The sequence below is a fragment of the Suncus etruscus genome, chromosome 10, assembly GCF_024139225.1.
Source record: "Suncus etruscus isolate mSunEtr1 chromosome 10, mSunEtr1.pri.cur, whole genome shotgun sequence".
Classification (NCBI taxonomy): Eukaryota; Metazoa; Chordata; class Mammalia; order Eulipotyphla; family Soricidae; genus Suncus; species Suncus etruscus.
In genome coordinates, this window is record NC_064857.1 from 96,191,710 (window position 1) to 96,212,517 (window position 20,808).

Below are 20,808 nucleotides of genomic sequence, written 5' to 3' on the forward strand. Positions count from 1 at the left end.
AACTGTTTTTTCATTAGAGATGAAAACTTTAACTTTCAAGATAAGTACATGTTTATTCTGATGGCAGCTGTGTGTGGCAGTAAATGGGAAAGATCTACATGATGCCTTTTAAACATGTCTGAACATCCTGCACTAAGAGAAAACTTTCTGAATTTCAGGCATTCTGGGGAACTGAATGGTCATCTAGCCTACACCACAATGACATCTACTGGCTCGATAAGGACTGAGCACCCAGAAGTAATGAGAAATCTGATAGGGCTGTATTGAGTTGGGCATGCCCGAGTTTCTTTTTATTTTCCCTTTCCCTTTTCTTTGTTGCTGTTGCTGGAATCACTGGCTATTATACTTGTAAGTCTGGTGTTCCTGCACGTGGCTGTGGTACTTGCTGGATGTCATACTTGATTCAGTGCTCTGATATGACAGAGCTTGCTTGTGACACTAGAGATGCCAACAGCAGTGCAGTGCAGAGATCACACTCAAAAGTTACATGCCTGCTAGTCAGGTACTAGGTCTGCCACAAACCCACAGATCAGGCCCCAGGCCTGACTTCCTTAATTTTCTTAACTACCCCTTCAGAAATAATATTGCAAACCACAGTGTTTAAAAGGCTAAGGGTAAGGGGGGAGGGAGTGGGGAAGGAAAGGAATAAGGAGGGGGAGGAGGAGGATGAAGAAGAGAATAGTAGTCTTGAGCATTTACATAATTTATTTGGTGAATGAATAGCATTTTTTTTTTTGATTTTTGGGTCACACCCGGCAGTGCTCACGGTTTACTCCTGGCTCTACGCTCAGAAATCTCTCCTAAAAAAAAAAAAAAAAGTTGGGGCGCGGTGGCGCTAGTGGTAAGGTGTCTGCCTTACAAGCGCTAGCCAAGGAAGGACCTCGGTTTGATCCTCTAGCGTCACATATGGTCCCCCACAAGCCAGGGGCAATTTCTGAGCACTTAGCCAGGAGTAACCCCTGAGCATCAAACAGGTGTGGCCCGAAAAAAAAAAAAAAAAAAAAAGAAACCTCTCCTGGCAGGCTCAGAGGACTATATGGGATGTTGGGATTTGAACTGCCGTCCTTCTGCATGCAAGGCAAACACCTTACTTCCATACTATCTCTCTGGACCTATGAATAGCATTTTTAAAAATTAAAACAAGGCTTTTGATTTTTATTTTAGCTTCTCTTGGTACAAAAATTCTTCTTTCAGAATAGAATACTCTTTAAAACAAAACATGAGATAAATTTTAAAGGACAGAGGGAAACTGGGAACATAGTGGGAAATGTGCACTGGTTAACGGGTGTTAGCATCATATGACTTTTAAACCCAATTACAAATAACTTTGCGGGGCCAGAGAGATAGCATGGAGGTAGGGCATTAGCCTAGCATGCAGAAAGACGTGGTTCAAATCCTGGCATCCCATCTGGTCTCCCGAACTTGCCTGGAGCGATTTCTGAGCTTAGAGCACTGCTGGTTGTGACCCAAACCCCGCCCCTCCAAAAGTAAAGGGTTGGAGTGATATCATAGCAGGTAGTGTGTTTGCCCTGCATGTGGCCAATCCGGATACGATTCTCAGCGTCCCATATGGTCCCCTGAGCACTGCCAGGAGTGATTTCTGAGCACAAAGCCGAGCAACCCCTGAGCGTTGCCTGGTGTGGCCCCAAAACCAATAATATTAATAATAGTAAATGTGAGGGGGACTGAAGTTTGTGGAAGCATTATATATTTATATTGTTTTGTTTACCATTGGGTATATATTATGCAATACTATATCATTTACAATAAATTGTACATGTGAATGTATAACTATCTCCAAGTAAAAATTTCTCAGTGAAAAAATTGTATAGTGAGTGCTCGCTTCGGCAGCACATATACTAAAATTGGAACGATACAGAGAAGATTAGCATGGCCCCTGCGCAAGGATGACACGCAAATTCGTGAAGCATTCCATATTTAAAAAAAAAGAAAGAAAAAAATTCTATAGTGAAAAGAATTTAAAAAAATAAAACAAAACAAAGAATGGGGATCATGTTTTTGACATTGTTCCCTTCAGCAGCACATTTACTAAAATTGTAATGATCCAAAGATATTAGCCTGATGACTGAGCAAGGATGACAAGCAAATTAGTGAAGTGTTCCAGGTTTTAAAAAGTCAAAGAAGGGGCCGGGAAGGTGGCGCTAGAGGTAAGGTGTCTGCCTTACAAGCGCTAGCCAAGAACGGACTGCGGTTCGATCCCCCGGCGTCCCATATGGTCCCCCCAAGCCAGGGGCGATTTCTGAGCACATAGCCAGGAGTAACCCCTGAGCGTCAAACGGGTGTGGCCCAAAAACCAAAAAAAAAAAAAAAAAGTCAAAGAAGACATAAAATCTAAACAATACTGCAGGTAATCTAAAACCTTTTAAAAACATTATGATTTTCGTAAAATAGGAGTTCTTTATATTTTTTCCATCCATAAGATCAAGTAATTATGCATTTTGATAATTACCTAAAGCAGTTGAAAGCTTATGCCCACACAAAAAATACACACAAATGTTTATCACAGCTTTATTCCTAAATGCCAGAATTTGAAAACAAACAAGTGAATAAACTACTGCATGTCTGTTCAATAAAATATTAGTCAGCATTAGAAAAATAAGCAAACTGAGCCGGAGAGATGGCATGGAGGTAGGGCATTTGCCTTGCATGCAGAAGGACAGTAGTTTGAATCCTGGAATCCCATTTTGTCCCCCAAGCCTGCCAGGAGCGATAAGCCAGGAGTGATTTCTGAGCCCATAGCCAGAATTAACCCGAGTGTCACCAGGTGTGACTCTTCCCTCCCAAAAAATAATGATAGATCGATACTGGTTAAACTGCCAGAGGGGCAAGGGACCTTGATCAGTTGAAGGAAAACCCACCTCTTTGATCAAATGGGCTTGATACAACAGCAAGAAAATGATGTGCTTCCCTAGCCATTCCATGTCAGCCAACTCGGGGCTGGAGGGTCATAAGGGGACTTTGGCTGCACTATTTGGGACTTGCAGAAGCTCTTGGACCTCCATTTTTCAATTTCCCTCCACCAGATCAACAAACACTATGGGGCATCCCAAGTTTCTATACCAAGCTGAAGATGAAGGACTATCAGGAAAACCTACACATCTGGAGAACCATAGCAAATATTTGGACAAAAAAAAATAGCCCAAGACATTCTTAGAATTGGTGTGGGAAGCTCTCAAGACATCACGCTCATCATCCCAGAGATTGCAGACATCATCTCTCTGGTTGTGTTCTTTCCACCAACACCTGGGGGACACCAGTCATTGTGGCTCATGATCCGGCTTCCACTTGGTGGTTCCCCCATTCTTTTCCTCCTCCATTGCCAGTCTCATAAAGGGAAATAAGAAACTGGACTTGAGACTGCTTCAACATACTAGCTGTATATTGCATGAAATACAGTCAATCCATTTCCTAACTGGGCCCACAGAGAAGCAAAAATAGGAAGAAACAAGGTCAGGGCCAGAGGGCAAGAGACCTTGATCAGTAGAAGGAAAACCCACTTCTTTAATCAAGTGTGCTTGATAATAGCAAGAAAATGACAAAATGACAAACTCCCATGTCAGCCAACTCGAGGCTAGAGGGCCATGAAAGGGGCTTTGGCTGGACTCTTGAAGATTTGAAGAAGCTCATGGAGCTCCGTTCTTCAATTGCCCTCTGCCAAATCAACACCCATTATGGGGCATCCCAAGTTTCTATACCACGCTGAAGACCAACCCTGTGGAAGGAATGAAGAATTGAAATAGATTATATGGGAAAAACCTAACCCCTCCCCCCCAAAAGACAGAGACGATCTTAGAATTGGTGTGGGAAGGGGTTGGAGCGGTGGAGTAAGGGTAAGGCTTGCCAACACTAGCCTAGGATGGACCACGGTTCAATCACCCAGCGTCCCATATCATCCCCCAAGCCAGGAGCTATTTCTGAGCACACAGCCAGAAGTAACCCCTGAGCGTCACCGGGTGTGGCCCAAAAACCGAAAAAAACAACACCCCCTAGCAACTACTAATATAGTTTTACTGGTTTGCAAGAGCAGAAATTCTCTGTTATTCAAAATGGCCACCTCATACAACTCCCTTTGGCTGAGACTGTGGTGGGTGATATTGCCCAGATTAAATAATGTGACCTGCTACCAGCTGACGGTGTCCGATCCACGGGAACCACCTCAAAATTGACGAGAGGTCTCTCACTGGAGAGTAGTACCTGTGGGCCCGCTGCCAACCGCTGGTGCGCCCTTCTCCCTCCTGGCCATACCCCCTAGCTAGCACTAGGCAGACCAGACTCAAGGCCATTCATGGAGGAGAACCAGGCAGGCGAGATGCCCATGGCCATCTGGAGGCAGAGGATGGCCTGTGACGGACAGGGATAAGAAATCGGCTGATGCTCAGGCTCCCCCCCAAGTAAAAAAGGGGGAGAAGATAATACCACTGATCTTTACTAAAGAAAACATGTGAGCTTTTATTAAAATTATTAAAATTAAAAAATAGTCCCTGGAGGGGCTGGAGAGGTGGTTCTAGAGGCAAGGCATGTAGAGCAAGCCTTGTAGAGCTAACGTAGGATGGACCACAGTTTGATCCCCTGGCATCCCATATGATCCCCCCAAGTCAGAGGCAATTTCTGAGCACATAGCCACTGAGCGTCAAAGATGTGCACCCCACCCCCCAAAAAAAAGAAGTCTCTGGAGAATGATCCCATCACTTTCAGGAATGCATGTCATGTTAGGGTCTGGCCGGATGATTGCGACAGCTGTGGGTATCAACTCCCAAACTGAAATTATCTTTACCTTCTTGGGGGCCAGTGAGAGAGAAGAGGCAGAGAAAAAAAAAAGAGAGAGAAAGAAAGGTAAAAAGCTAGGCATCATTAAAATCTCAACAAAATAAAGACTCAAGTCAGAATGGAGTGACCCAAGAGATGCAGCCCCTCAACAGACAGGAGAGTGTTGACCTACAGGAGAGGGAGAAGAAGGCAGCCAAGTTGCCCAAGAGGGAGAAGGCAGTGCTACAGTGCAAGCTGACTATCCTGGCCATTCGGATAGGGAAATCCCAAGACACGGGAGCTGCTAATCAGTGGCATCACTATCAACAATTCCTATTCTTCCAAGATCCTGCCTCTGGAAGAGGGGGGCCTACCATGGCAGGTGGGCAACAAGACCGAGTGTGCCTTACTGGGCCTAGTTACAGACTTAAAGCAGAACTACAATGCCTTGCATAATGAGGTGCCTGGTCAAAAGTTCTGCAAAGTCTACACATTCAACTTGACGCACAAGTCTATGAGCACTGTCATCCAGAAGCCTGTGGGCACCTTCTGCATGTACAGCAAGGGCGCCTCAGAGATCATCCTCCGCAAGAGTAATCAGATCCTGAATCAGAAAGGGAATGCTAGGCCCCTCAAGAACAAAGACTGTGATGAGGTGGTACGGACTGTCATCGAGCCCATGGTGTGCGAGGGATTGCAGACCATTTGCACTGCCTACCAGGACTTCAGTGCTGAGCCCATGTGGGACAATGAGTCCAAGATCCTCATGGAGCTCACCTGCATCACCGTGGTCGGCATTGAAGACCCTGTGCACCTTGAGGTACCAGATGCCATTGCCAAATGCAAAGGAGCCGGCATCATTGTTTGAATGGTGACAGGGGACAACATCAACACGGCCAGGGCCTTTGCTACCAAGTGCAGGATCCTGAATCCTGGCGAGGAGTTCCTGTGCTTGAAAGGCAAAGAATTTAATGAGCTCATCCCTAATGAGAAGGGCGAGGTGGAGCAAGAAAAGCTGGACAAAGTCTGGCCTCAGCTTTGGGTACAGGCAAGATTTTCCCCCACTGACAAGCTCACACTAGTGAAAGGCATCATTAACAGAACTGTCGGGGAGCAGTAGTAGGTGATGGCACGAGCACAAATGATGGTCCAGCACTGAAGAAAGCAGATGTCAGCTTTGCTATGGGCATCATGGGCACAGATATAGAAAAGGAGGTACCAGACATCATCCTCACTGATGACAACTTCACCAGCATCGTGAAGCCGTGATGTGGGAACGAAATGTCTATGAGTTCCTGCAGTTCCAACTCACCATCGAAGTGGTGGCTGTGATCATGGCCTTTGCTGGAGCCTGCATCACTCAGCACTCTCCACTTAAAGCTGTGAAGTTGCTGTGGGTGAATCTAAACATGGACACTTTTGCTTCACTGGCTCTGGCCATGGAGCCAACAGATTCTCTGTTGAAGAGCCAGCCACCCTTATGGGTGGAACAAGCCTCTTATCTCACAGACTATGACGAAGAACATCCTGGGCCAACTCATTGTCATCTTTTGCCTGGTCTTTGCCGGTGAGAAGTTCTTTGACATCAACAGTGGGAGAAAGGTCTCTCTCAACCCTCTGCCCAGCCAGACTACACCATCATCTTCAACACCTTTATGCTGATGCAGCTTTTCAACGAGATCAACTCCAGCAAGATCCATGGAGAGAGGACAGACTTTGGGGACATCTTCTGTAATTGTATCTTCTGTTCTGTGGTCCTGGGCACATTCATCAGCCAGATTGTCAAGGGCAAACCTTTCCGTTGCACAAAACTCACCCTGTCCCAATGACTTTGGTGTTTGTTCATCAGGATTGGAGAATTGCTGTGGGGTCAGTTCATCTCCATGATAAACGCCAAGTTCCTGAAGGAGGCCCAGCATGGAACCACAAAGGAGATCAACAAGGATGCTGAGGGCCTGGTGAGATCCATCATGTAGAGATGAGCTCTGCCACCACCAGATCCTCTGGTTCAGGGGCCTGAACCAAATCCAGACTGAGATTAATCAACATAATTTAACACTTTCCTGAGGGGAGCCTCTTTTAAGGGAGTTCTAAAGTGACAGACCACGAGTCAGCACCATGAGATAACACAGGTTCCTAGAGCTATGCACCTTCTGTTACTGACGCTGTTTCATCTCTGGGCAATCAAAAGTGTTTTGTGAAAGCATTCCATAGTTCCCTCCATGAAAGCATTCAGAAACCTAAGAGCCATGACAAGAGACAACTTCATGACCCCGAATTCTCCATAGATGAAGAGGTGCCCAGAACACAGCTCCTGGAGGAAGAGGAGGACCATCTGGAAACAGAGATGGCACTGTTACTGCACATGACAATAAAAACTCTAGAATCTAAACCAGGGGTCTCAAACTCAATTTACCTGGGGGCCGCAGGAGGCAAAGTCAGGGTGAGGCAGGGCTGCATAAGGGATTTCGCTTACCGAATATTGGCAATAGAAAATTGCATTAAAAAGAAAAAAATCACAAAAAATCGCATTAAACATTTGCATACCCCAAACGGAACTGCTCGGGTATGCAAATGTTTAATGCGATTTGTGTGCTCAAAGGGGAAAAAAATGGAGCCGAAAGAATAAAGAAAAACCAAATTTTATGTTTTTTTCTTTAACTAGGGTGGAAGCAGGGCATATAAAACATAAAAACATAGGGGATGGAGAAATAGCATGGAGGCGTTTGCCTTGCATGCGGAAGGATGATGGTTTGAATCCTGGCATCCCTGAACCTGCCAGGAGCGATTTCTAAGCATAGAGCTAGGAGTAGTCCCTGAGTGGTGCCAGTGTGACCCCCACCCCCAAAAAAACCCTATAAAAACATAAAGCAGGGTATATAAAACAGCCAGCCCTGGCAGTGACAGCCCTGCAACTACAACTTAGAAGGACTAAACACAAAACACAAGACTCAGGAACAAGCCATGTAGACCACAGGGTGGAACTGAAAAGCACATAAAAATAATAAAAGCAAGTTCCCTGCAGGCAACTTGAAAAAAATCAGAACTTTTTCTTTTCTACATAATTGTTTAAGACCTCTTTTAGTCTTTTCTTTTTTCTCTCTACCTCCCTTAGAGAGATTGTGATTGCTCTCTAACCCATCCATTCCCTTCCAGTTTATTCTCCCTCTTCTTATCTAACGCTAACCTTCTTATCTATCCTCTCTTTTAGGAGAACAGAGGGTAGATAGCTAAGATATTTAAAACTTTATCCATGTCTCTACTTGACTTTATAAAGGGTAAACATTTCTTGCATATCTCATTCTCTTTTTCGTTGTTTTGTTTTTGTTTTTTGGGCCAAACCCAGTGGTGCGCAGGGGTTACTCCAGGCTCTGTGCACAGAAATCAATCTGGCAGGTTCAGGGGACCATATGGGATGCTGTGAATCGAACCCAAGTCCACCCCAGGTCTGTCCTGGGTCCATCTCGGGTTGGCTACATGCAAGGTAAATGCCCAGCACTGTGCTTTCTCTCTGGCCCCCTCAGTCTTTTTTTTTTTTTTTTTGGGTCACACCCGGCATTGCTCAGGGTTTACTCCTGGCTCTATGCTCAGAAATCGCTCCTGGCAGACTCGGGGGACCATATGGGATGCTGGGATTTGAACCGATGATGACCTTCTGCATGAAAGGCAAACGCCTTACCCTCCATACTATCTCTCCGGCCCCTCAGTCTCTATTTTTTAAAGTTCTAATTACTAATTCTTGGCACATAGCTGCTCAAGTCTCCTGAGGAAGAAAATTACTTAAAACCTCCTTTGAGAAAGAGACTGCATGAATATGGAGAGATTCAGCAAAGATGATTGACCTTTGTTCAAGGGAGACTGACCTCCAAAGAATTGTAGGGGCTGGAGCAATTGTAGAGTGAATAGGATGCTTGCCTTGCCTTTCATGAGATGACGTAGATTTGATTCTAGGTATTCCATATTGTTTCCTGAGTGCAGAACTAGGATTAATCTCAGTACTGTCAGTTGTGTCCTCCCTCCCCAGAAAAAAAGTTACTAGAGAGCTGCTTGCTACCCCAGTTATAAGAAGAGGTTCTCCTCTGTGCATCTTTTTCTTGTGGCACCTCCCCAGCTCCAGTTTTTTTAATTTAGTTTTATTTAGTTTAAATTATTATAATGTGGGGCTGGAGAGATAGCATGTAGGTAAGGCATTTGCCTTGCATGCAGAGGAACGGTGGTTGAATCCCGGCATCCTATATGGTCCCCTGAGCCTGCCAGGAGCGATTTCTGAACATAGAGCCAGGAGTAACCCCTGAGCGCTGCCGGATGTGACCCAAAAACCAAAAAAAAAAAAAAAAAATAATAATAATAATGAAAATCATCTTACTATATCTACTCCAAAAGATGAAAATTCTTTATGAAGGTAGGTCTTAAAAGTAAATAAATAGTAACAGGCAGTCACTATATCTGCATTTGGTCAACTCTACAGACTCAGTTTGTTCTCTGAAGCCTCATCCCCCACCCTTTCTCCCTAGGCAACTTGACCTTACCTGCAAGACCCCGCCCATTCCTGGGAGGGGTCTTGGAATAGGTAGATAAAGCCTTTGACCCAGGGGATTCGGTCTCTGCCTTTTGGTCTTTGGCCAGCATGGAGATCAAATGGAAGATGGCTGAAAGGAGTTGAGATGCAGGGCTAGCTAAGAATAGCAAATGCTTGAAAGGTTATGATATAGGCCACAATGTGGTGAATAGTGTATGAATAAAGCTGATGCTTCCTGATGCCTGTCTCTGGATGAGTCTGATTCCACCGTTCACCTAAACCTGGGACCCGCCAGCTGAATGGGGGCTGCGGAGCCACATGGCATGGGATGGCAGGAAAAGATACCTCCATCCTTTACCATCCACAACCATCGTTAATTATTTAATTCTACAGTTCTCTAAAGAGTGTGAAACCAAATCCTAAAAATTATGGGTGCGGGACCCGGAGAGATAGCACAGCCGTGTTTGCCTTGCAAGCAGCCGATCCAGGACCTAAGGTGGTTGGTTCGAATCCCGGTGTCCCATATGGTCCCCTGTGCCTGCCAGGAGCTATTTCTGAGCAGACAGCCAGGAGTAACCCCTGAGCACCGCTGGGTGTGGCCCAAAAACCAAAAAAAAAAAAAAAAAAAATTATGGGTGCAATGACCACACAGCTGGCACTCTCAGGAGAAGAGGGTAAGCCAAGTCTCCACCCTGACAAAGCCAAGCATGCTGCACCCATCACCCACAATCACAGCTTCGCCAATGACCCTGCTTCACCGGTCCTCTATGACTCTCTAGAGAAACATCAATCTCAGCAAAACTCCAAGGTATTCCATAATTGGGTTGACATCACCAAGACTTTTATTGGGGGGGGGGGGAGTGAGTGCGGCCACCCTCCCCTACCTTTTGCATTTCTTATACTCTGGCAGCCAAAACCATTTGCACAAACATAGTTGCCATGCCTGCATTCAAGTCAACTCCATAGACTCATTCTGTTTTTTTTTTTTTTTTTTTTTTTTTTTTTTTGGTTTTTGGGCCACACCCTGTGATGCTCAGGGGTTACTCCTGGCTATGTGCTCAGAAGTTGCTCCTGGCTTCTTGGGGGACCATATGGGACGCCGGGGGATTGAACCGCGGTCCGTCCTAGGCTAGCGCAGGCAAGGCAGGCACCTTACCTCCAGCGCCACCGCCCGGCCCCGACTCATTCTGTTTTAAAAGAATTATAAACCAAGCTGTGTAAACTTATATGCCAGCCATGCAGCTGAAATCTGCAATCTCAGGAGGAGAAGGCAGTCTAAATATCAGGTCTGCTGCTGGTCACTTCCACTGTACCCATCACCCATAATTGCCACTTTGCCAATGGCCCACATTCACCACTCCTCTATGGCTCTCTGCAGACACACAAATCTCACCAAAGCTCCATGTATGCTGGCATTTGGGCTGACATCATAAGAACTTTTTTTGGAGTGAGTGCAGGAACCCTATCCTTACCTTTTCTGGTTTCCAGAAACCTGGATTGCCAAAAATATGCCCCACAAAAGCCAGAGTATCAGCAATCATGTTTAGAATCCCTGGACCATGAGACTTCATTTCTGGCTACACAACAACTCTCTAGGGATGACATATAGGGATACTTTTGAAATTTGTTTGGAACAATAAACACCCTAGAATAACTAAAGCAATCATTGGGAAAAAGAATATGGGAGGAACTACTTTCCCCAACTTTAAACTTTACTGCAAAGCAAGTTATCAAAACAGCATGGTATTGGAATAAGGACAGGCCCTCAGATCAGTGGAATAGGCTTGAATACTCAGAAAATGTTCCCCAGACATACAATCACCTAATTTTTGATAAAGAAGCAGGAAATCCTAAATGGAGCAGGGAAAGCCTCTTCAACAAGTGGTGTTGGCACAACTGGATAGCCACTTGCAAAAAATTGAACTTAGACCCCCAGCTAACATCATGTATGAAGGTAAAATCCAAATGGATTAAAGACCTTGATATCGGGCCCGGAGAGATAGCACAGCGGCGTTTGCCTTGCAAGCAGCCGATCCAGGACCAAAGGTGGTTGGTTCGAATCCCGGTGTCCCATATGGTCCCCCGTGCCTGCCAGGAGCTATTTCTGAGCAGACAGCCAGGAGTAACCCCTGAGCACCGCCGGGTGTGGCCCAAAAAACAAAAAAACAAACAAACAAACAAACAAAAAAGACCTCAATATCAGACCCAAAACCATAAAATATATAGAACAACACATAGGCAAAACACTCCAGGACATTAAGACTACAGGCATCTTCAAGGAGGAAACTGCACTCTCCAAGCAAGTGAAAGCAGAGATTAACAGATGGGAATATATTAAGCTGAGAAGCTTCTGCACCTCAAAGGAAATAGTGCCCAGGATAAAAGAGCCACCCACTGAGTGGGAGAAACTATTCACCCAATACCCATCACATAAGGGGCTAATCTCCAAAATATACAAGGCACTAACAGAACTTTACAAGAAAAAAACATCTAATACCATCAAAAAATGGGGAGATGAAATGAACAGACACTTTGACAAAGAAGAAATACAAATGGCCAAAAGACACATGAAAAAATGCTTCACATCACTAATCATCAGGGAGATGCAAATCAAAACGACGACGAGATACCACCTCACACCACAGAGAATGGCACACATCACAAAGAATGAGAATAAACAGTGTTGGCGGGGATGTGGAGAGAAAGGAACTCTTATCCACTGCTGGTGGGAATGCCGTCTAGTTCAACCTTTATGGATAGCGATATGGAGATTCCTCCAAAAACTGGAAATCGAGCTCCCATACGATCCAGCTATACCACTCCTAGGAATATACCCTAGGAACACAAAAATACAATACAAAAACCCCTTCCTTACACCTATATTCATTGCAGCACTATTTACCATAGCAAGACTCTGGAAACAACCCAGATGCCCTTCAACAGACGAATGGCTAAAGAAACTGTGGTACATATACACAATGGAATATTATGCAGCTGTCAGGAGAGATGAAGTCATGAAATTTTCCTATACATGGATGTACACGGAATCTATTATGCTGAGTGAAATAAGTCAGAGAGAGAGAGAGAAAAACGCAAAATGGTCTCACTCATCTATGGGTTTTAAGTAAATAAAAGACATTCTTGCAATAATAATTTTCAGACACAAAAGAGAAAAGAGCTAGAAGTTCCAGCTCACCTCAGGAAGCTCACCACAAAGAGTGATGGGTTTGGTTAGAGAAATAACTACATTTTGAACTGTCCTAATATTGAGAATGTATGAGGGAAATGGAGAGCCTTTTTAGAGTACAGGTGGGGGTCGGGTGGGGAGGAGGGAGATTTGGGACATTGGTGATGGGAATGTTGCACTGGTGATGGGTGGTGTTCTTTACATGACTGAAACCCAAACACAATCATGTATGCAATCAAGGTGTTCAAATAAAAAAAAAGAAATGTAAAGAAACTATCAAAAAATATATATAAAAAAAAGAAACTAGAAAAAAAAGACAGGGTGTTGATAACATCCAGAAATAATAGAGGTGAGGGTTAGTTCATGGTAAGCTTTCCACAAAGATCTGCGAGTGCAGGTAGAGAAGAGCTCACTATGACAATGATACTTGGAACTGATTCCTCTGGGTGCTGAAAGGGGATAAAGTGACATTCATGGTAGCCCTTCTTTAACCACTGTGAAAACAACAGTGTCAAAAAGGTAAAAGAGAGATACAGACAGAGTGAGAGACAGATAAAGAATAAGAGTGACAGAGAGAAAGGGGAGGGGAATGCCTGTCCCATAGACAGGTGGGGGGTGGGAGGAAACTGGGGACACCAGTGTACTTTCTTATTTTTTTTTTTTTTTTTTTTTTTGTGGTTTTTGGGTCACACCCGGCAGTGCTCAGGGGTTATTCCTGGCTCCAGGCTCAGAAATTGCTCCTGGCAGGCACGGGAGGACCATATATGGGACGCCGGGATTCGAACCGATGACCTCCTGCATGAGAGGCAAACGCCTTACCTCCATGCTATCTCTCCGGCCCCACTTTCTTATTTTTATTTATGTTTTTACCGGTGTACTTTCTATAACTGAAACTCAATTATGAACAATTTTGTAACCACGGTGTTTAAATAAAGTAATTAAATTAAAAAAGAAAAGACTGTCCCTGTTCGTGGCTAGGCTTCTATTCTTGTGGAGCTCTACTGTCTCATACTGTTATTGAGAAGTCAGGGATATGACAGGATGAAATGTATTAGTAGGAGGCCCAGATTTTATCCCCAGCACCACCAGGTCCCAAGTAGCTCTTGAGCAACTTCCCTAGCTCTAAGCCACAGCTCTGAGCATCAAGTATGTTAAAAAAAAAAACTTTCTCTGATTGAATATAATGTTCCAGTAGCAAATATATGCAAGTTTAAGCAATGGAGCTAATGACTGCCCTTGGTTTCATACATTGGAGGAACGCAGATGAGATAGGAATCAACACTATGAGAAAATGAAGAGTACGCGACTTTGTGTTCTTGCTAAACGAATCTCCAACAAGTATATCTTTTGTGCTGTGTAAAGAGCCTTTAACTAGTAGTGTGACATTCTTTCATCATTTTAGATTTATTGTGTTAGACCATCTCTTGATAAACTCTCCAGAAGCAGAACTAAGTACAGAAAGTTTATTAGAGCTCAGCACTGAGAAGAACCCTGAAGCCAGAGACTCAGAATGCTTAGAACATCTTTTGCACACACGTTATATACTCTTCCTCACGCAGGGCTTCGAATACATATCCATATTCCCATTTTGTCTGAAGCAAAGCAGGTATATGGAAGCAGAAATAGTGTTTAAAGAAAACATCTCAGAACAGGGGCCGGAGAGAGATAACACAACAGCGGTTGCCTTGCAAGCAGCTGATCCAGAACCTAAGGTGGTTGGTTCAAATCCCGGCGTCCTATATGGTCCCCCATGCCTGCCGGGAGCTATTTCTGAGTAGATAGCCAGGAGTAACCCCTGAGCGCTGCCTGGTGTGGCAGAAGAGGAGGAGGAGGAAGAGGAGAAAGAGGAAGAGGAGGAGGAGGAAGAAAGAAGAAAGATGGATCTAGAATGGATGCTGTCTATTAAATAGAAAATTCATTAATACAGGGAATATTTTTGGGGCCTGCGAGACAGTGCACTGATTAAGGTGCTTGCTTTGACCCTGGTTCAATCCCTTGCACTACACATGGTCCCTAGAGAACTACCAGGTGTAAGCCCTGGGAATAGCAGGATGTGTGGCCCAAATACCAAGAAAATGAAAAGAAAAAAAGGATATATTTATTCAAGACTAGATCACATTTAGTAAAATCAGGGGACTCCATCCCATACCTTACCAGGTCTTATCACCCTTTCCTCTGCTATTTACCAAGTATTCTTATCTTGGCATCTGAGGAGGGGTGGGGATGAAGTCACAGACTGATATGAAAGGTAGGGAGAATATTTCACTCTACTTGCCCTCCCTAATGATTGAATCAGCTGCCTGAACCTAGGTATTTGGAGCAAACCTTTATCAATTCCAGAAGGAAAACTTGGAAGCACCTTCCATCTATTCAAAAGCTTGTTTGAATTATTTGCAGCATGAAAAATTGTTGAAATAAAGAGTACCAAGCAATTATTTTCAGGCTCGACACCAAATGAGACAACAGGTCATGATTCCATTTCATTTCCAATTACACAAATAAAAACAAGTGATTCTTCAGAGAGAAAAAAAATCAATTGTCTTAAGTCAGTCAGGCCTCATCCTGAGCATGCACTCAACTCAGAGGACACAAATTTGTGATTACCAAACCCAAGGAAAGAACAAACCTGGGGAAATTTCTAGCATTACTAATATCGATTCAATGCCAAGGATAGATACTCTGAAAGATAAATAAAATGTTTATAAGAAACAAAGAAATAATTGAACTTCGAAGGGAAATGGGAAATCCTGAAACAAGGTTAGAAAGTGGGGGAAGAAGTTATAAAACATCTTATATATCATTATCCCAAGCACATAGCAGAAATCTTTGTCAGGCTCTGATTTCACTATACTGTCTTATATATCAATAAAATAGTACTTATTTGATTAAAAAAACAATGTCCTGGGGCCGGAGAGCTAGCATGGAGGTAGGGCGTTTACCTTTCATGCAGAAGGACGGTGGTTCGAATCCCGGCAACCATATGGTCCCCCGAGCCTGCCAGAGGTGATTTCTGAGCGTAGAGCCAGGAATAACCCCTGAGCGCTGCCAGTTGGGACCCCCCAAAAACAAAACAAAACAAGAATGTCCTAAGTTGTTTTGACTTACGAAATGCCAAAGAACCACACCTGTGTGTGCCATTTGCCGTTCAGTATCACAAACCTTGGCTGTTACCTCTCTTCCCTAAGAGTAGCCATACATTTAGTGCACATAAATCTGTTTTTGCAAAATCAAGCAGCTTGCTCATTCCAAGTCTATTCGATATTATGCTCAAAAGGTTGCAATCTTTCATTACTTTCCTAAGGACACATATTTCTGCTCTTACCCGTAAACTGCAGATGGCAGAAGATAAAATAGAACTCAAAACAGCTCTAAATAGTGGTAACAAACAAAATTATTTTAGGAAACCATTTAAAAAGGGGGTGAAAACTCTAGAGATGAATCAGCATTAACCACTAACTTTTTTTTTGGGGGGGGGGGCCACACCCGGCGGTGCTCAGGGGTTACTCCTGGCTGTCTGCTCAGAAATAGCTCCTGGCAGGCACGGGGGACCATATGAGACACCGGGATTCGAACCAACTACCTTTGGTCCTAGATCGGCTGCTTGCAAGGCAAACGCCGCTGTGCTATCTCTCCGGGCCCAATAGGTATAATTTTTTTTTTTTTTTTTTTTTTTGGTTTTTGGGCCACACCAGGCGATGCTCAAGAGTTACTCCTGGCTGTCTGCTCAGAAATAGCTCCTGGCAGGCACGGGGGACCATATGGGACACCGGGATTCCAGCCAACCACCTTTGGTCCTGGATCGGTTGTTTGCAAGACAAACACGGCTGTGCTATCTCTCCGGGCCCTAACCACTAACTTTTTCTCCCTCAAGTAATTTTCTTTGTCCCAACACTTTCCTCTGTATTGCATCTCCTGGAGTAATTAGTGAGTGCAGTGTCAGGAGTAACCCCTGTAACCCCAAAACAAAGGGGGGACGAAATGAAGGGAAGAAGGGAGGGATGGAAAGAAGGGAAGAGTAGAGGAGGAATGGAGGGAGGGAAAAGAAGGAGGGAAGAAAGGAAGAAAAGAGGAGGAAGGAAGGAAAGAGAGGGAAGAAGGAAGGGAGGGAAGAAACAAGGAAAGGAAGGGAGGAAGGGAAGAAGAGAAAGGAAGGAAGGGAGAAAGGAAGGAACCTATGTGCTTAAATGTAACTTCTGGTGGACTCAGGAATATTGAGGATCAAACTTGGGTCAGCTGTGTGCAAAGCCAATGCCCTATCCATTGTACTATCAATTCAGCCCCCAAGAAAACAAGTTTTGATATAGCCAGAGGTAATTCTCCTACTCAAAATACATAAGACTTGTGGTGCTCATGCACCATCAATCTAGTTTCCAAACCACAGATAACTGTTTGTGGCACTCATTTCTTTAAAACATCATGTTCTTCATCCAAACCTGAATAACACATGAAATAAAAATAATATCAGCATTCTCCTGGCTCCCTCTCATTCTGAGATCTCTCATGTCATAAGGTTACTCACCAAAATTTCTGGGTTTTTGTTGCCTTTTTTGGGTCACACCTGGTGACAGGGGTTATTCCTGGCTCTATGCTCAGAAATTGCTCCTGGCTTGGGGACCATATGGGACATCGGGGGATCGAACCGGGGTCCACACTAGGCTAGCATGCACAAGGCAAATGCCTTACGCTCTGCTCTGGTCCCTCAACAACAAAATTTTTTTGGGTTTTGGGTCACACCCAGCAGTGCTCAGGGGTTACTCCTGGCTCTGCGCTCAGAAATCACTCCTGGCAGGCATGGGGGACCATATGGGATGCCGGGATTTGAACCAATGACCTTCTGCATGAAAGTCAAATGCCTTACCTCCATGCTATTTCTCTGGCCCCCCAACAAAATTTCTTAAGTTGATAAATAAATTATGAACATGAGGGGGAAATACTATGGCAACTTCTTGGAAGTAAGCAACATTGTACTTGGCATCTGAATCACGCTGGCTTCAATGTCAACTAAATAGCACAAAATGAAAAACAAGATTTATCTATCATAGTTGTCAACTATCACCGAAGACTGATTACCAAATAGTGAATAGCTTGGGTGTGGAGAAGACACACTATTTTAGGTATTTACAGTTTCATTCTTATGTTTTGTTTTGTTTTGTTTTGTTTCTTGGATCATATACGGCAGCGCTCAGGAGTTACTCTTGGCCCTATGCTCAGAAATCACTCCTGGCAGGCTCAGGGGACCATATGGGATGCTGGGATTCGAACCACTGTCCTGCTGCATGCAAGGCAAATGCCTTACCTCCATGCTATCTCTCCGGCCCCGACAGTTTCATTCTTTTTTTTTTTTTGGCAGTTTCATTCTTAAAAGCCTTTTAGCACATTAAATTCAAACACGCGTAATTGTACCTTTTATTTTTACTAAGAAATACTTAATAGTTAGCTATTTTAAATTTATTTTAATTAGGAAATATTATAAAAACTAAATGCCAATCTTGTGTGTGTGTGTGTGTGTGTGTGTATTACCTCTAACTGTATTTTTTTGTTTTATTTTGTTTAGCGAACTCACCCAGCAATGCTCAGGAATTACTCCTGGTTTTGTGCTGAGGAATGTATCACTGCTGGCAGTGCTCAGAGGACCATACGAGGTGTCCTAATCAAATCTAATTTGTCCACATGCAGAAAGTGCCTTAATCCACTGAACTATCTCTGGCCTTTACCTGCACTTTAAAAGCAAGTCTTTATGTCTCCAAAACAATGAAGACAATCTATTATAATCATATTGCTATATAATCTCCTACAAAGCTGAAAAATAGAGCTCACTCAGCTTTGATCACTTACAACAAACCAAAGCCAAACGATTAAGGATTATAAAGTCCCCCAATAATGCCATGTGGCATTGCTCCTTTTTAGCATAGGCACATTAAAATGAGAAAATACTATACATACCAATAAGATCCTATCTAATAGAGATTGGAATACACAAATCTTGTAGTGCAAAGGAACCTTACACCCTGAACATTGACACAACGACCTGGCACAGGCCTCAGAAGAAAGGGCATTTTCCATTTACCCCTGAACCAGGGAAGCCATCCACGAAACATCCAGGTTTGTCTATAACATCACCTGGAAGCAATCCTCTACCACGGAAGACCCTACCACTGCTCAGACATCGACCTGCTCAAAAGAGACTTCCCTTAACACTGAAAAGACTTAACAACAACGACCTGCTTACAGGACAGGGCTTCCTGCATTGCCCTTTAATGGTGAGGTGAAACAAGAGGACGCTCCACGTCCTGACTTCTATATAGGATATGCATATTCCAGGATCTTTAATACAGAAACATGATACCAACAACAGAGACTGTATGAAAAGTGTGTTGGCACTACGGACAATGTCTTGGATTGGACGATCTAACTTGCCTGGAACCTAGAGTTGGTCTTATGCCAGGAAACTTCAGGATTAGGGTCTCTTTGTATTTAGGCCAAGGTTATTCCTTTCCATGGCTCTCATATTTTGGTGGGCCTATGCAAACAACAATTGCCACTCTAACACCGTTTTTACTGTGCTCCTTTGACTCTAATCTTTTAAAAAAAAACCACTTAAAATTTGAGGTTAACGGGGCCGGGAAGGTGGCGCTACAGGTTAGGTGTCTGCCTTGCAAGCGGATGGACCGCGGTTCGATCCCCCGGTGTCCCACATGGTCCCCCCAAGCCAGGGGTGATTTCTGAGCACATAGCCAGGAGTAACCCCTGAGCGTCAAATGGGTGTGGCCCCCCCAAAAAAAAAAACCAAAAAAAAAAATTTGAGGTTAACTTAAGCTAATATGCATGTACAGGGAAATGTAAAAAATACTATGCCTCTAATGTTTAAGGAGTTACGTAAGTCTTATGGCTTTAGATTGCCTTGTGTGCTGTTAAGAAATATAATGTGTTACAATCTGGGGACTTGAGGGACAAAGTAATTGTACATGGATTCTATTTTGTTTGTTTTACTGTTCTTTGGCTGAAAGTTCAAAGTTAAGATATCAGCAAGGGGACTTCTTCTGAGAATTATGTTATGGGTGATTATCCTTCCACTGTAACTTTACATTGTCCTCTTTCTTTGCATCTTTGTTCTCATAATTAAAAATAAAAAAATATTAAAAAAAGAAAAAAAGGATTATAAAGTCCCAAACTATTTTATACTAGCCTTAAACCAGACAAACATGTGCCAATTAATGAAAGAAGAAACTGTCATCAGGGGGTGGCTTGGCAGGCAGACTCTTACATTACTCAGAGGTTAAATAACAATCAAAGAGTTCTGTGAACTTCGAGAAAGTTAAACTATTAATTCTGTAAGTTTGATAAGGTATGGTGCACACTAGCACTATTAATAAAGATGTGGGACAGGCCATTTGCTAAAGAAAAAAAGTTCATATACAGTCAAATGGCAATGAGATCTTGAACCTCAAAGATTAGCCTTGAGTTCAGATGGAAACAGAGCTAATGTGATCCTACAGCAGGGAGGATGCTTGCCTTGCACGGATCTAACCTAGGTTCAAACCCCAGGATCTTGGAGCTGCCAAGCGTAATCCCTGAGTGCAGAGCCAAGGAGTAACCTCTGAGCATAGCTAGCTGTGGGTGTGATCCAAAAATTTTAAGAGCAGATTTTTAAAAATCAAAACTAACCTTTCATGAAGTAACTGCCCTTTATTCCAAAGCCATTCTCTTCCATATGGATACTCAAATGCCCAAATCACTGCTTTTAACTAGTAACTTTAACTTCTAAGAAAAGAAACTTGAGAAATCAGATACGTAGAGTGGGATTACGGGATTTATTTTTCCTGTTAATCAACTCCCACCTGGTTTCTCATCGGATGTTATTTGATGAAGGCAGCACCTGCGGTTGGTAGTGAAAACGGATGATCCCACCTGTAGGTGTGCGGGTTTTGCATAGGTCCTGCCTGACCCGAGCTAGCAGTTGGGACTGAGGGTTTTCGGGCCCTTCGCCAGTAGGTGGCGGTGTGGGACCCTTTCACGGTTTCTATTTTGACCGCGTGTCATAACGGGAAAAACGGTTGAGTCTTTTCTGACTTTCAGAAAAAACTGAAACCACCTGACATTTTCTGAGATGAATCAGAGTATTTTCAAAGAACATCCGACATTCTCTGTGCTAACTCCAAGTTTTCTGCCCGCATTTTCTTTATCTCTGAGTTCTTTTTGTTTTTTGGGCCAGACCCGTTGATGCTCAAGGGTCACTCCTGGCTCTGTGCTCAGAAATCACTCCTGGCTTGAGGGACTATATGGGATGCCAGGAATCAAACCTGGGTCTGCCCTGGGTCAGCTGTGTGCAAGGCAA

At 43.8% G+C, this 20,808-nt stretch overlaps 2 non-coding genes and 1 pseudogene across 2 annotated transcripts; all 3 read left to right on the top strand.

Annotated features, from left to right (window-relative positions):
* The first annotated feature begins 1,835 nt into the window (after positions 1-1,835).
* On the top strand, positions 1,836-1,942 carry LOC126021433 (U6 spliceosomal RNA). The gene has a single exon (XR_007499949.1). It is a non-coding gene; the product is annotated as a U6 spliceosomal RNA (small nuclear RNA).
* An 85-nt stretch (positions 1,943-2,027) lies between these two features.
* Positions 2,028-2,131, top strand: LOC126021788 (U6 spliceosomal RNA). The gene has a single exon (XR_007500252.1). It is a non-coding gene; the product is annotated as a U6 spliceosomal RNA (small nuclear RNA).
* Positions 2,132-3,574: 1,443 nt separating this feature from the next.
* On the top strand, positions 3,575-7,993 carry LOC126020272 (plasma membrane calcium-transporting ATPase 4-like; annotated as a pseudogene).
* Positions 7,994-20,808: the final 12,815 nt, after the last annotated feature.